Here is an 18,371-nt window from a genome sequence, read left to right as displayed (position 1 = left end):
TGTGAAAATTCTGACATAAATACTGTTTCGATTTCAATGATAATTTAGTTACGACCGAGCATTGCTAGCAACAAGATGTACTGCAACCTGCAAGGTTTCCAGAGTCAAAATGGATTCGTGCTCAAGGAAATTAGCGTCACCTCCAGAGACAAGACACGAACTCGCACGTTCCAACCTCCGTATCCTTGGAAACTACTATACGAAAAAAGTAAACTGTCGAATGAATGGCTATGTAAATATTATCACGGACTAGAGTGGGACGAAGGAAAAATTCCGTACCACCAAGTGAAAAACACTATTGAAGATTTACTAGTTCAAAACGAAATAATCTACGTTGCCGGACCAGAACAGAAGAAATGGCTGAGAAAGTTGTGTGATGCATCAGTTGTAATTGTTGACCTACAGACTGACTACGGCTGTTCTTCCCAGCACAAGCTTAGTATAATATACGACGTGCAGCCACGTGACAAGTTTGAACGAGTCTGTGCCTGTACAATTTCGCAGTTAATGCAGAAATGGCACAAACAGTGTTAGTAGGAGCCTGCATATATAAATGGCGTACATCCGTACATGCCTTCAGTTGACGTTCGACCTGCAAGATGATGTTTACGTTTCATCCTGCTTATGTGTACTTGAGCGTACGACCTAGCTTTAGCAGTGTCGAGTACAGCTACTGGGATTCCGGGTATCTACGTACATATACAGAAACCTGTGATGGAGGCGCTCACCATTGGTGGTTTGCGCACTTTCCTGTGTCCTACGAACCGACTCAGCAGCTGTTAAATTGTTGCGAACCTGGAAACTGTGCCGTCTATCACATGAGACCACACACAATCCTTCCTGCTAGCATCGCTGAGGTAGTCACCTCGTCTGCACGTGCAACACCAAAATGAGCGGGTTGCAACCTGTTGCGACCTGTGATGCTTCTACGCAGACGTCCAAACGGCGTGCGTCTCGTCGTCGCAGTTCAGGCAGTGAATCTGTCCCAACTAGCACTGAGCCAAAGCCCAGGTGCAGACGTGGTCACAGATGTCATCGACCATCTCTTGTCGGAGTTGTCGACGTCGCAGAAGATGACCAGCTGGAAACCTGTGTTCCTGATCTCGTGACCTGCGAACCAGCTGGAACCGGAGTCGACGAGGCAGTTCGTCCGGCATTAAAGACTTTGCTTGCGAAAACTCTTAATTCCTTAACCTAATGTGTATTTGTGTAAATTTTTTATAAATAAATGTGTAAAACTTGAACTTGTGTGTTTTTTATTTCTATAATTTTTAGGTACCTAATAAAAAAAACAATTTTAAATACAGACAATATTTTGACTCATGTAGTATACCAGTAGACCGCGGGTATATAAGCGAGGTTCAGACGACTGGACCCTCAGTTCACCTCTGGCCGCGGTGCAGTACGGACTTGCTCTCTTCAGTAAGTTTCACGAGGTTTAGTTACTGCTCCAATGTCGACCGGGATAGACTGTTTACCGTCAGCAGCGGCGACCTCGATGGTAGCAACATTGATGGAGTCGGAGATCCCGATACCGGCTGCAGAGGAGACCACGACAGCGGAGATCTCAATGGATGCGGTGTCGACAGCTGTGGAGATCCCGATACCGACTGTAGAGGAGACAACGATACTTGCTGTTCCACTATCAGCTGACGTTTCATCATCTGCATTCCAGACTTCAATTAATGAAGAATTTACATCGCATCAATGCAAATATTGTGGTGCATCAATTACCTACAGTAGGTCTCTGACAATCTCTTGAGAGACATATAAGTGCGACAAATGCGATAAGGTTTTTTCGCGTTGTAACTGTCGGGATAGTCACAAGATTATGTGCATAGGAAAATAATAAAGTGCTAGTATGCTTCCATACCATCAGACATCCTCATTTATTGCTTTACCTTAGACAATAGTCAACAAAAGAACAGTAGTCAATTGCCAAAACTTGAAGGATCAGTTTTGTTTTAAATGGAGTATTTTGGCAAGATTTGTCGAGGGAAGTCTTCAAAACCGTGTTGATAAGAGGTATTATGCTTTGGAGAATAAGTACAACTTTGATGGTATGTATCTACTATCCGCCACCATTAAATCAGATTAAAAAAATTTGAGAAAAATAACCCATAAGTTTCAGTTAATGTGTATGGACTAAATGCGGAAAATAAAGTGTGTCCGATTCGAGTAACCAAACAAGAAAGGAAAAATCATTTCGATTTGTTGCTTGTGACAAATGAAAGCAGTGCTGCACACTACTGCTACATCAAAAACTTCTCCCGATTTGTGAGACCTGATGTTACAAAACATCAACATAGGATTTATGTGTGTAAGATGTGCTTTAAGTATTTCGCTAATCGACCGCGGAAAACAGGACTCACAGCTAGACAGTGTCTTGAACAGCACAAGATTAAATGTGGAATTAAATCTTAACCAAGACTTTAGTACTTTGTGTTTTTTTTGTACTTGTAGTAGTGTAGAATTTATGTAATACAATTATTTGTTTTTTAAAAGAACTTGTTGTGTTTTTATTTTCTGAAACCTGTCACTTTTGTGGTATTTTGTAAAATTAAACTTGTTTTGTATCACCCAGGGATTCTATAGGTAGATTAATGATTGATTTTTTTTATAAATTTATGGGTCAATAAATACAAATATCCAAGATGGCAGTCGTAATGGCTTATAGAATGATGGTAGTAATTGATTTAAAGCCTCTTTTAGGATTTTGATCATGATTTATTGAAATTATTATTTTTATATAAAATTAAATGTTTTGCATTATCCAGGGATCGAACGTAGGACAGGAATCGATCGAATCAATCAGTATATTTATTGCCAATTTATTTAATGAATTTTGAAGTTTTTCCCGCATCTCTAGCATTAAATTTACAGATTTTCAAGATTGCGTCCAAATGACAAGGCGGGTGTCACAGTAATAATAAATGATTACTGCACTCTAGCGGGTAAGAATTAAACTAACATGGCGTCAGCGCACTCTAGCCGACGTTACAATGATGATGGCTTCCAGCAACGAAGACAAGATGGCGGACGTACATCATGTTACCTGACGATATATATACTATTAATAAAGTGGTGGGGGCCAGTCTGCCAGCAGCCACTGTGAGGAAAGGCTCTGTTGCCATTTTTATTTTTTTTCTGCCCTCACCGTGTTCGAACCGAGGACTCCGAGCTCCGTGCCGTAAATGTTTGTTTTTTAAATATTGTTTATTAAATTTTTTAAATTAAATTTTTTATAAATTTTAAATTTTTTTCATTAAAATCAGATAGTAAAAAATATTTTAAAGATGGCGGCCAAAACAATAATTGCAACGGTGATGTCATAAATCAAAATGGTGAAATGTTCTAGAATACAAAATGGCTGATATCGTAAAACAACATGGCGGCGATGATGTCATAAAACAAAATTGCGTCCAAATCCAAAATGGCGGATCCAAAATGGCCGCCGGGATCAAGGTCAAGGTCACAACCATCCAAAATGCCCACTGTGACATCAAAATCCAAGATGGCGGTCGGCACCACAGGCACCACAGCCTGAAGCCTGTGCCCAGAGCCCCATTCTTATACTACTGACCTGGTCAGGGCTCATGCAAATGGTTCTACTGAATCGACCAAATTATATATTCAAAAATTTAGGCCAAAGCATCAGCCACTTAAAATTTCCCTGAGACGACATCTCTATAAACAAGAGAGATTAAAAACTTCCAGAACATGTTCGACAATCGATGATTTAAGTTCGCTGTTAGTTGAATAATGATTTATTCCTTGTTTTGTCAACAAGCTCTGAAACGGTCTGTTGTAAAATTCAGTACCTTTGTCTGAATGTACATGTCTGTATGTGCTTGCAGCCTTAAAAATACGTTTCATTGCTTGAGTTAGGAGCTCTGCACTTTTCTTCTTCACTAAGTCAGCGTAAGCACACTTCGAGTATACATCTATAGCAGTCAAAATATATCTAAAACCTTTATTCACATTATAATAAGGTTTCATTTCAAATAGATCTATTTATAAAACATCGCCAAGACTACGAGTGATTACCCATCTGCGAGTAAATACTCTTCGTGCGCCTTTGTGAAGTTCAAGTGCAATTCTGCAACGGCTAGTAATTAATAATCCTTTTTATATACCCCGATTCAGTCAATTCTTTAATAATGGACAATATTTCATTTGTGTGAGATGTATTCCCGGCTTTTTACGATACCAACAATACTCTCAAATGTGATGTCAATTCATTAACTGAATTCCAAAACATAAAATATCTTCGACGATTTAAATCAAATTTTTTAAGCAAGCCACTGACTCGCTGTATACCAATGTCTGAAAAAAGATCTTTAATAATGCCGAACTTTGCATGGTCAATGGTTTTATAATGATTGGAGGTAGGGTAGATCATTTTAAAGCATGTACTCGTAGACTGCAGCAAGCATTTGTATTGACGCAATGCATCTTCCGAATACACCTTAGGTTCTTTCAAAAACAATAGTTCGTACAAGCCAGGAGCAGGCGGGAATATTTCATCATCTATGTGGATAGTATTATTAGATTTAAAAAATTCTCCTTATTTCCCAGAAACCATCGATTATTGCGTTTGTAAATTCCATATATCGTATCATTTTGAACTCGGCTAAGTAGGATTGCGCCTCTTCACCCAATGGCTCATGTGATGCAGCGACTCGTTTATTAGAATGGAGCATTAGTGGGAGAGATCCATCATCGTTGCTTTTACTGGATTTTTTTTTTAATTTTGCGTTTCACAGTTGATATCCTGGGTTCGTTTTTCACGTTAGCCGAGGATGGGTCCACATGACGATCACTTGTATCTAGACGCGAAGTAATAGGTTTGAAAATTTGTTCAGTAACTGCATCCCGCGCTAGGCATCCGCATTTCCCTAACAAATACTTTTCACACACATTTTTAATAACACAATGAAGCTCGCTCGCTTCTAGGGACATGACTAAATCCTGAAAATGTAATTATATGCTTTTTATACATTACGGGAACGTGAAATAACTGAAGCAGAACTCGTTTTATTCGGAAGTACCATAGTTGATCCGGTTAAGGTCGGGAGTAGTACGAGCGTCCTAATGCTGGGCAGCGACTCCGAAGATTATTTTATACCTGGAAGTGTTACTGATGCTGTGTTCGGCAGCGGGTCCACAGCTATGGCTGTGAGTTTCGTTCCCACAAGACTATACAGTAGTTCTAGACGAGCCTCCACGGAATCTAAGGTACCTATGCTTAATTGCATGCGGGAGCTGGGAATATGAATTATAGACACTTACGAGAGAGTCCACCTTAGTTTCTATACTGGCAATAGAGTCCTTGATAAATTTAGCATTATCATCACGTGCAGCGATCAACGCATTTTTCAGTGCATCAAAGTCGTGCCTTTGCGAGTGCAAAGCATCACTAAGTTTGGACACAAATCATCCTTTACTTTCATCGAGTTCTGAGTGCTTCCGTCAGTAGATTAGACGCCAACAGCTCTAGAATATAGGCTAAATATTTATGCGTATCGCTATCAGCTTGTCGTAGGTAACAGCCTACACCACTTGGAATGTCATGTGATGCGGTGACGATATCCTTCACTTCTATAAATGTTTTATTCAACTCATCAGTCATCACATCTAGCAGATAATAAATTTTTAATTTCAACTATGTCTTGTTTCATATCAGCCTGTAAAACTTTTTCTATGATCCTAGCTAGAGACTCGCATCTGATACCATCCGCCTGACGAAGGAATGTTACAACAGTTGTGTGCAGCTCCCGTGCGAATTCAAGTCCACTTTTTAGCACATTCATGTCTCGTTCTAAAGTATTTGCCATTTCACTAAGTGTGTGTGTACTATAGCCAGAGACAACATCAACATAATTCTTTGTAGCTGCATCAGTGCCATCCTGAGGCACTCCAACTCTGCACAGACATTTCCCTTAACCAGGCAGTGTCCATATTCTGTAAACAACAAGCATGAGTTGTGCTCAAGTTTATGTCCTTCGCTTCCAAATTTGGAGATAGTCATGTTCATTCTTCACGAACGTACCACAATGAAGTGGTCCAGACCATAGTTGTAGAGGAAAATCCTTAGCTATGACTAGGAAGCCTTAACCATCATTTCTATTCCAACAATGAACACAAACTTCTTTAAGTTTATTATATGACATGTCAGAGGTGACATGTTCTTGGTAAATGTATTGGAGGTTCCGAAAATCAATTTTAAATAAAATTACGAGATTAAAATTATTACGAATCAACTGTTTGCGAGTTTGATTATACATTTGAATTAAATAAAAACAGTCACACGATACATGGCATCCTATGGAAAAATATTGTTGAACGATTTTGCGTTTCTCCCATCCTATATCATCGAAAGTATGTAAGAGTTGGGAAGAACTTTGCTTGGCGGCACTACCTCTTCATTTTCACGAAAATGAAAAAAAAATTAAGCCCTTTGCCATTAGACAACATATGTGCCAAACATTTATAATTTGGCTGTTCCAAAGACTTAGTATATACCTATATATTCTCGAATCGCACTCCATTAGGATGACGTAGTAAAGATATTAAAACTCATATTTTCCCTGCATTTGAAGGTCCAGCGATTTTGCACCATATAGTACTAGGCAACAGAGGCCCATGATGTTCCCGTTTATTTATCAAATCATCGTGAATAATTGCTATGGGTAGATTGGCATGTTTCGGGATTACCTTCATTGTTACAAATAAACCGCGCAAACTATAAAACAGTGTATTTATACATATCAGACTCATTGTGGTGATATGCCTCGTGGAAAGAGGAAGGTAAAGGGTAAAGGGTAAAGGTCTTGTTAACTCTACCATAAATAAATTACCTTTCGAGCTACATTTGCCAACTTATCAGTACTATGGGCCTGGTACAAAATTTGCGAAATGTTTAGATCGTAGAGACCCAGGCAAAAACCAATTAGATATGGTGTGCAAAGAGCATGATATTTCATACCCAAAGAGTAATGATTTGGAGAACAAACACCAAGCGGACTGTATTTTAGCAGATAAAGCTAAACAAATTGTACAGAACCCTCAAACTAAGCTAGATAAGAAAATTGTGGCTTGGAGTAAGCCTATAAGTAAAATAATGGCTGTTAAGCATAAACTAGGGGCTGGCATAAGATTCACAATAAAAAAATATACGTGATAAAAAGGGCGGCGTTCTACAATTTACATTTCCAGCTCTAGCAGCACTTGGTTCTTTGATCGGAGGCGCAGCCAGAATCGCAAAGAGCATGACAATTGCTAACAATCAGGCAAAGCTTTAGCAACAAATTCACAGCATCAAAAACGTATTCAAGCCTTAGCAAACCGTTCAAAAAAATGGGGCAGGACTGTTTTTGAGCCCTTATAAAGCCACGGGAAGTGGCACACGCCGCAGACGAAGGAAGGGGGGAAGGAGGAGTGGAAGTTTTCATCCCTCCCAAACAGACTGCTCACGACAATGGATTTAGAAAAAGCTGCAGTCAAATTGAAAATCAAAAAATTTTGAGGTGTCTTCATGAGGGATAACTTGCCTTTAAAACCAAGACCTTACGAGTGTGGAATTATCAATTTAGATTTATATTTTGGAGAAGGCACCCACTGGGTACCGTACAAAAAGTTTCGTCTTTCAGCCCTGTACTATGACAGTTTCGGAGATCTTAAACCACCACCTGAAGTAAGAAAATATCTTTAAGGCACAAAGTTAAGTTATGACAGGCAACAGTCAATTAATTCGTCTAACTGTGGTAATCTGTGTTTAAAAATTATAGTTTCTGTATATAAAAAGCAAAAATTATTTGACTAAGTTTTTCAGCTACATTAACCATTGGTAAGTCTGTTCTATACCAATTTGCAAGCTAACCTGATCTGCTTTTTCTTCACTAGTGTGCAACCTAACCTGAAATGTCAATTTCTTTAATATTACCTGGAAAAAGTTCCGAATTCCCAAGATCATTATACTTCCCACCCCCAGACCTAATGGGGGGCAGGTGGCAAATTGGATTTATTGACTTTCAAACATATCACTCTGTACCTAACATTGACGGAAAACCCATAAGTTTCGTTTTAGTAGAAAAGATGCACCGTGGTCTCAAAATACTCTTCCGATCGGAAGTTACGAAATCTCAGATTTGGAAAGTTACATTAGACAGCAATTACCAGTGGATGCAACCTTCATTTTGAGAGGAAACCCGAATACTCTACAGTGTGTTTTGCATACTAATAACGACATTGATTTTAGAGAAAACGTTACTCTGGGAAAAATGCTGGGATTCGAAGCAAATATCTATATACGAGGCAGATCGTATTCACGAGTCACCACAAGCCGTAAATATACTTCCTGTGTCTGTCATAGGAGTAAATACAAATGTAGTAGGTTCCAGCTATTTAAACAGACTACCGAGCACAACAATTCACGAAATTTACCCGAGCGTTCCCCAAAGTTATAATGTGATAGAAGTACCGAAATCTGTCATATATGTTCCAGGCATCGTGAAACATATATGTGAGTTGTTGGTGAGGATCGTTGATCAAAGTGGGGACATGATTAATTTTAGGAATTAAGAGATAACTTTATTTTTGCATGTTAAAATATGGGAGTGAAATACTTTGACATCCATAAGGACTCGGGCAGGTTCGAAGCTAGACCCAGTACCCAGCGATACTCCAAGCAATTAACACGTGGAAATATACATTTTCACAAGAAGCTAGGTTTCGAGGTGTATCAACATGGATTCGAGCAGTCTTCAAGTCGACCAGCCGGTGCAGTTGGAAAATGGTATAACGAAAATGGAAATTCACAGTTACAGACCTTTTATCTCTGGACCATATGATTTAAGTTCTGAAATACGTATAGCAAAGCTAAATTCCAATATTTATTGTTTTCCCTGCAACAGTATACTACGAATTCGCGGTCAACTAAGCCAGATGGGCAGGCTGCAACATACGCAAAAATTATTAGAAATGGTATTTTGCATATGTTAAACAGAATAGCATACGGGGTCAAAAACTTACAGATATATGAATGATGTGATGTTCTATTAGTGAGCACTGTGAAAAACTATCATTCACTTGCCCCAAACGAAAATGCCGTTGCCAAAATGGGCGGCTGGGGCTTATGTGACGACTACAGTGTACCCATTAATGCAAACTGTGAGTTTCAAATATGCATGCCTTTGAGTCATCTCATGGTATTTGTCGAAGATTATAAACATTTTTTAGTTAACATTCGACAAGAATTAGTGTTACTGGTGTCAAACTCTCAGAACAATATGTTGTTAGACACGTCGGCACAACCATTGCCCATGAAGCTGATACTCACTAATATCGATTGGCTAATCCCACATGTAATGGTTCCCACCGCACAGAGAATTTTAAACTCGTCGAAAAAGGTAAAGATATAAATATTGCATTCCGCTCTTGGAGTCTTGAAACTTATCAACCCATACAGCACAAAATGTTACAGATATGTTTCAGAAATATAACTTTTGAAACATTGTAACATGTTTGAAACATTTCGCAACCTACCTGAAACATCTCGGATATATTTCAGAAACGTCCAAATGTCCGCCCTGTGAAATATTTCAATGAAACCTCCCTGCAACATCAAATGGTAATGTTTCTGAAATGTTTCAATGAAACCTCCCTGCAACATCAAATGGTAATGTTTCTGAAATGTTTCCACTAATGTCCCATCAATATTTCTGAAACATTTAACCGAAATATTTCCATAAATGTTCTGAAATACATATAAAATGTATCATGTGACCCAAAATACCTCTGGAAATTAGGATGACTGAGTGTATATTTATAATTTAAAAGAGTATTGCACTTTAACAGATACCATAATGTTACAGCTGCATTGGTCAGCTTGTTGCAGTGAAGTGCAGTGACTGTGTTCCAATTCATCACAGCATTCCCTCGTACACTTCCTCTTGATCACTTTTTGCATAATGCCCCTTGACCACACCCTTAGAAAGTGTTAATCGGTGGACTGATATGATCTTGTTCGTATCTTCTTGTTATCGTCAAGTTTTGCTTGTCCATAGTAATGTGTCATTTTTTGATTATATAAAAAAATAGATATTGTAATATTATTTTGTTTGAAATTATTTTAAAGATGTGCTCTGGTAGGGCATAGAATGTAAATTTTTTGTCGTTTTTAATGTAATGATAATTGATTATATTACTTAATAATTTGGCTTGTACAATAATTAAAAATTTACTTATAATTTCTAATGTAAGATTAAAAAGGCCTGCCGACAAAATCCAACAATTCAGGTAAATTAATGAAACCATATTCTCCACCCTACTGAGCTTAATTTATATTTATATATATATATATATATATATATATATATATGAACCAAGTTAAAGAAATAATTTAATTAATAAAGACATCAGATGTTTTCCCAGGTCAGCGTACCAGACTTGCCTAACATTAATTTTACAAACTATTTTATTATTCTAAAAACAAATTATGGTTATAAAAGTAAAATTTAAATAAGTCTTCAGTATGCTTGCAAAGTGAATGAAACTTACATGAATGTAATAGGTAGCCCAGCATTGGTGTCCATGGTTCCTGTCCATTGCATATTATTTTAATGGGGAATTTGAATGTGATATAGTGGCAGGCAGGCATGCATCTACATCAGTACATGGGGAAAAAGGGACAAGCTAATGCACAAAGGTTCCATTATTAAATACAATGACAATGTCATCTTGTAATGAATAAATTAAATTGAGGCTCCCCAAGCTATCTGGATGTGATCTCCTTATGCTCAGCACAGAAAGTATGCTAATATTTACTTAATCCATAACAACCAAACCCCACTTGCATAGGAGACATGATTACTGAGAATTTTAAAATATAATTTTCACAACCCAATGTGTTATGGCCACTTCAAGTTTGTTTTTGAGTATCATAAATGAGCACTTGTCCATCGATGTCTTTATCTGTATTTGAACAATGTCTTGAGAATTTGGGTATGGTTTTCTATTGCATTCCAGATGTTGACATTCTCAAAAATCACGACACTGTTATTGTGTACGGTATCAGTGGTCTAGATAATCATGTGGTATTACATTAACTTAAAATACTTGATACACACAAGAAAAAAAATCGCATTCAACCTCAAACAAATGTTATAGAAATAAAAAAATAATATACCTATATACAATACACTAACATATTATAATAGAAAATTCCTACTTGTATGTTGCACAGGAAACCGGTATTAACATAATGAACAGCCATGAGACTTGACCTGTGCTCGTATTGTGATGTACTTTTCTCCTTATTTAATGCTATAGTAAGTATATATGGCTGGTGCTTGTTTTTTGGACATTTGCAAGAAAAAAATGTGCGCTTGAAAACCCTCAAAAGACATGTAACAATTTTATGTTATAATTAATGTCTTTTTCTTCTTAAACACACATATACTAATTTACAGAGGGTCTAAATATGAAACAATGCAGTCTTAATACAATTTCATCATATAGCTTTATAATCGACATATTGTTTTCCATTTCACACAAGCTCAACATAAATGAGACTGGACTAGAATCGGCTGTCCTCACTAAACAAAAAACTTGTCTGACCAGCCTAAATGAAGTGAGATGGTGGTGTAGTAGTGGAATATAAATGGGAATGAAACAAATGTGCAATGAGAAATACTCTTTAACATTGCAATGTCACTTTCCCTAATTGAAAGACTTATTGTATCAGACAAGAGCTCAAATTGATCCAGCTTCCCTAACATTGAGTGGCCAGTGACTTGCTGAAGATAAATAGTGGCAGTCCATAAAAAATCTGGTTTCCTTAATTTTTTCTATAGATAGCATGTTAATCTACCTAAAGTTCGTGGATTAAGCTAGGTTTTATATTTGTATTTTAATACTACCAAATTGACTAAATAGCCTAAGGATAAAACAACAAATACAATATGGCAATAGTATATAGGGTCTCTAAAATCCAAATTTTCAAAGTAAATACACAAAATAATATTAACACAACAGTACTTCCACACAAACTATATTCAAATGAGATCACAAATTTATTGTAAACAAATAATATAAATAATTTTATAATATGCAGTACAAAATTTTAAAATAATATGAATGGCGAGTTATACTTTGTACAAAATAGAAGGTAGCTAGTTTGGCCTAACTCGTCAACAATGAAGTCATTAGAGATAGAGAAACTTATTCAAACAGACAATGGGGTTTTGGATTGTAACTTCTATGATCTATGTTATGAAACCAGCCAAGAATGCACCTGAAGTAAGTTAAGAACCATGTATAACCATAATCAGAAAGCCACACCAGGTCAAACCAGGTTCTTTCCATTTGAATACTTAACAATAGAGGCAAAGATGCAAAGGGGTATTTTCAATAACAAATAACAACGTAGTCTGAGAAGTAGACTTTAATAAAAAAAAACTATATATATATATATATATATATATATATATATATATATATATATATATATAAATAATATATACAATACATGAAACTTTTAACTGACTCTCTATGCAGATGTTCTTGGAGATTTTTGCTGGAAAAAAAAAGAAGAAAAAACAATTATTTTTAACTTGTTTCAGGTCAATTATGACATGTATGTGAGATTTTTAAACATGTAGACACTAAGTTGTTACATTATTTATTTTTAAATTACCATGCAAACAGAAAAAAAAGTTTCTGATGCCAATGATAAATTTCAAAACTGAAAGCATCTTAAAATTGACAAATTGGTATTGCAACCTATGCATTTTTTTTTTCAAACTTATTAAGCAGGAATACTTCTTCACTGGGAATTTCTTAACATGCTATTTACATTCCTAATAATCAATTTAATGGTGTCTGGTTAATGCAAAGAGGCCCATGACATTGTATAATAACACATTTTAAGCAAAGTTTTAAAAAAAAATTAAATTTAAATCCTAATGATTTCCTAATAAGTGTCTGTGTGAACAGTGCCTGTGATGTTACATCATTACAATTCAGCCCATGTTTTTGTGCAATAATACTCTAAAATTTCTAGTAATTTTTTGAGCAGATTATCAATATTATCCTTTGTAGTGCACATTTAATGTTTATTTTCATTATTTAAATTGCTACCACTACATAACTATACACATGTAATCTAATAAATCATCATTTAATGTGTTTCCTTTATTGTCATATAATGGATGGAATTAGGTTTTGTCAAACTCTCCAAATCAAACATAATTTGTTACTACTATAATTTAGCATAAGAAAAACTAATTTAAATAGAAATACCAATGATGCTTATGCTTAGTACAACACAACTCGAAGACTTGTACCTTCTCTGCGGGAAAGGATAAAATTTGGTAAATATTTACAATCGCGGTAGATGCCAAAAAAAATGCTAAAAATCCGAAAATACTTTTATTCTATGCTCTTTCACTTCCTCTTTTCAAATCAACCGGCGGAGATAAGAAATTCCAAATACTTTAGGAGATATGGAATTTTTAAATTTTGAACATGTAGAGTAGCGGTATTTGCGAAAAATAATTCTAAAAATCTGAAATTACTTTTATTATATGCTCTTTCACTTCCTCTTTACATTAAAACCGGCGGAGATAAGAAATTCCAAATACTTTAGGAGATATCGAATTTTTAGATTTTCATCACAATACCTGTGAATTCAGGCGGCCACCATTGTTTCTTGTTTACGAGACGAGTATGATTTTTTTCCGCGTATGTGAACCGACCATTGTTGCTTGTTTACGTTTATGATTTTTTATTTTCGCGACGTAGGTAGAACGACTACATCATTTTCTACTAATGGCAAAGGAATGTACCCGCCTCTAACGTATCTGAGTTTTTAACTTTTCAAATTTTAATGTTTTATTTGTTGCGCAAGTAATAAGTAAAAAAATTACGTGAGTTCCTACCGTTCATCCTTTGTCCCGGTTTGTTAGGTCAGGTCAGCTACATTATAAATACTTTAAAACTAAACAACCATTAAAATTAATTTATATTATTTTTAATGTCTGATTAGTTTGAAAGTATTAATAATGTAACTGACCTGACCTAATCGACCATTTTAATTAATTAGGCATTCACGAACGGTAAATCAAGACGCACAAAAAGTTCTGCCATTCCCGATTACACCCGAACCATTTACCTTCGGCCAACCTCGGTTTTATTTATTAATATTTATGGTAAATATGTATTGTACGGATTAGCGCCAAAAAAAATCGTACAAATATGAAATAACTTTCATTATATGCTCTTTTACGTCCTCTTTTCAAAACCGCCTGCGGAGATTAAAAATTCCAATTACTTTTGGAGATATTGCCGTTCTTATTTTGCAATACAAGCCCTATCTAATCATTCAACAGACGCCATTTTATATTTTGCCGTGTGTGCGTGAATGCCTAAATAACAGAAATTTTCCATTAGGTAAGGTTAGTTACATGATAAATACTTCAAAATAAACGGAAATTAAAAATAATATCAATTAATTTTACTTGTATAGTTTTAAGTATTTATAATGTAACTGACCTGACATAACAAAACGGGACAAAGGTAGATTAGGTCAGGTCAGCTACAGTATAAATACTTTGAAACTGAACGGACATTAAGCATAATAAAAATTAATTTTAATGGTTGTTTAGTTTTAAAGTATTTATTATGTAGCTGACCTGACCTAACAAACCGGGAAAAAGGATGAACAGTAGGAACTCACGTAATTTTCTTTTTACGTGATGTAGTCGTTCAACTACGTCGCGAAAAAAATAATAATAATACTTGTAAACAAGCAACAATGGTAAAACGCGGGAAGCCTACGATTCACTCATCCTTCTGGACATACCCGAATACTCACGTTGGCAAGCCTTCTTTCAACAGACGAGAGGCGAACGCCCGATCGTGCATCTTCGGTTTTTTTTTGTTTGTTTATTGTAAATAAATATGCAACTCATGAAAACTAATGGTCAATTAAGTTATGTTAGCTACATTATAAATACTTCAAAACATTGTGGATGGTTGATTTGGTTAGGATAGCTACATTAAAAATACTGTGAAATCATGTAAACGGTTTCCCAGCGCTGGATAGCTACATATTAAAATGTTATTTGCTAAGCAACCATAAAATGATTTTACAGTTTTTTTAATGTAGCTATACTTACCTAATATAACCAACCATCTACAATGTTTTAAAGTAATTTTAATTACTTCTTGCTAATTTTAAGAAAAGAAGGCTTGCCAACGTGAGTATTCGGGTATGTCCAGAAGGATGTGTGAATCGTAGGTTTCCCGCAGATCGCCGCATCAGTGCACAACATGAAAATTAAAAAATTCCATATCTCCTAAAGTATTTGGAATTTCTGATCTCCGCCGGGTTTAATGTAAAGAGGAAGTTAAAGAACACAGAATAAAGGTATTTTCGGATTTTTAAAATTTTTTAAAAAAAAATCGCCAAAAAATGAATATTAAAAAATTCGATATCTCCAAAAGTAATTGGAATTTTTTATCTCCGCAGGCGGTTCTGAAAAGAGGACGTAAGATAGCATATAATGAAAGTTATTTCATATTTGTACGATTTTTTTTGGCGCTAATCCATACAATACATATTTACCATATTTATATTTATCTGTTTATATTAATGTAGCTATACTAACCTAACTAACCGTCCATAGTGTTTTAAAGTGTTTTAATGTAGCTAACCTAACATAACATAACTATAATAAAAGTATTTTCAGATTTTAATAGATACTCCTAAACAAGCAACAATGTAGTCGTTCACCTACGTCGCGGAAAAAAAAATCATACTCGTCTCGTAAACAAGAAACAATGGTGGCCGCCTGAATTCACAGGTATTGTGATGAAAATTTAAAAATTCGATATCTCCTAAAGTATTTGGAATTTCTTACCTCCGCCGGTTGATTTGAAAAGAGGAAGTGAAAGAGCACAGAATAAAAGTATTTTCAGATTTTTAGCATTTTTTTTGGCATCTACCGCGACTCTACATATGATGAAATTTAAAAATTCGATATCTCCTAAAGTATTTGGAATTTCTTACCTCCGCCGGTTGTTTTGAAAAGAGGAAGTGAAAGGGCACAGAATAAAAGTATTTTCAGATTTTTAGCATTTTTTTTTGGCATCTACCGCGATTGTAAATATTTACCTAAAATTTATTTCAATTATTTTGCGCTGTAATCCCAGCCCACCAATAACATGAAGGCCAGATTGCAGAAATAACTTTGTTAAAACGAAATGGCAATTAATGAAACCGCTGTCTAATTATATGTGTAGGCCTAGTGCATTCACTTACAATAAATTACATTTATGACAAGCCAGATATAATAGAAGGCTTTATTAAATTTCCATTAATAGTAATATGTACGCCTACAACATACAATAAGTACTACTACATAGTGCAGAAAATAATAAAAATAATTACTTAACCAGCAGAATTGTAAATTATTTAAAATGAAACACTTCAATATTTATATTAAAATAAACACAACATAATTAATTTATGTGTTGTGCACAGTAAATAAACATTAATTACCCTTAACTACATATTATAGGTTATGAAATATATTTACTTAAGTATATTATAAAAGCCCGAAGGTGATAACTGAATAAAATAAATTGGTTTAATCAAATGCTATTAAAACCAAAATATTTAGGAACCTATAAGACTATATTTGTGTGATTTTTAACTAAAGATAATAAATAACCCATACATTAGCATTCGTGTTCTACAGTCAACGACCATATATAGCTACAGTAAGTAGAAAACTTGTTAGATGCTTTCGCAATTTTATTAAATCGCGAATATCCTGTTAATGCATCACATAAATTAAAAAATCAGACTGAAAACAGCGCACATATAAATATGGCACGGGAATGTTAAGCATACCGACAAAAAAAGACATTCCTTAACCTACAGCTTTACACATTTCGAAGACGCATAAAAGAATGTTTCTATACCGGTACTTGCTTAAGTGCGAAAGTAAAAACAAAAAAAAAGTAAACTAACATGAAATAAATAATGTTAAAACTTACAATTTATTCACCACATATAAAAATCCAAGTACCAAAATACTGCGCCAAAACAAGAAATAATACACAAAGACAAAGATTTCTAAACTTCAGTGCCAACAAGCATGATGGGAAGTTTCAATATAATGTCTCAGATACATTTCAGAATCAACCACAATGTAATATTGCCAAACGAATCTTGCTGAAATGTATCTGAAACTTCATTTATAGACATGAGTACTATGTTTCCAATGAAATGTTTATGAAATATTCCAGAAACATGACAGATGAAATGTAATCTATTCGAAACATAGTAATGTTACTGCAATATCACAGACATGATACTGAAACATTGTGTGCTGTATGGGAGAGCTTACTGGCATCTCAATCTGTGCACTGGTCCGTAAAGACATCCTTCAATATGGAAAATCCTAGATATATAATACATAGTGGCCTTTCAAACAGGTCGACAAAATGCAGTTCGTGGTGACAGGGCAAAGTTTTATCCTGTTGATATAAAAAAATTGAAGGTGTTTTTAAATTCTAAGTTATCCTTACAGAAATCTGGATAGTAATTTTCCAAAAGAGAGTTACTTGCTTGCTTATAACATGTATGCAGATTTTCAAGTATTAAACTACGTCCGCCAATTATCGCCACTTCTTGACCCGGACATATTTAAAGAAATAGTGCTGCTGTTTGTGTTTGATGTTTCTAAACAAAATGATAAAATTATCGGAGGCGTTGTGGACTGTAGAAAAAAATTACAACAAAAAACATTCCCACCAGCACTCAATCAGTTGCAATAATTCTGTACGATTGATTGGTGTCTTATAATCCGAGAGAAATATCAATTAAAATTATAATGTAATGTATGTTTTAACTTAGTCTTTTCTGAGACTCCATGTTGTACAATAATCTCCAAGGTTGTTATTCTCACTAAGGTTTCATCCTTAAAGAGATAAGCTTGGTGAATGACGAAGGTCAAATAATTACAAGAACATTTTAACCGACTTTCCCATGGAAATATCTCAACATTACACATCAGAAAACTAATTCGTGGTTAACTTGAAACTTTCACGGTCTGCACTTGTACGACGGACTTTATCCGTATTCATCTTTGCCAATCATCTTGGCTAGGCATATTACTGGCACTGTAATGGTTGCAGGTATTAAGCAAGAAATATGGCTTGCAAAATTTTGCAATAAACATGATAAAATAGAAGAAGCCCAGGTGGAGCCCGGGTGTCCATCACTGAATGAATTAAATAAAATTTATACACAAGACAATTCCAGCACATGGTTCATTTCATCAAGGCATAATGCTGCTCTG

Source organism: Bacillus rossius, chromosome 1 (assembly GCF_032445375.1).
Source record: "Bacillus rossius redtenbacheri isolate Brsri chromosome 1, Brsri_v3, whole genome shotgun sequence".
NCBI classification, from domain to species: domain Eukaryota; kingdom Metazoa; phylum Arthropoda; class Insecta; order Phasmatodea; family Bacillidae; genus Bacillus; species Bacillus rossius.
This window is presented reverse-complemented; position numbering follows the sequence as displayed.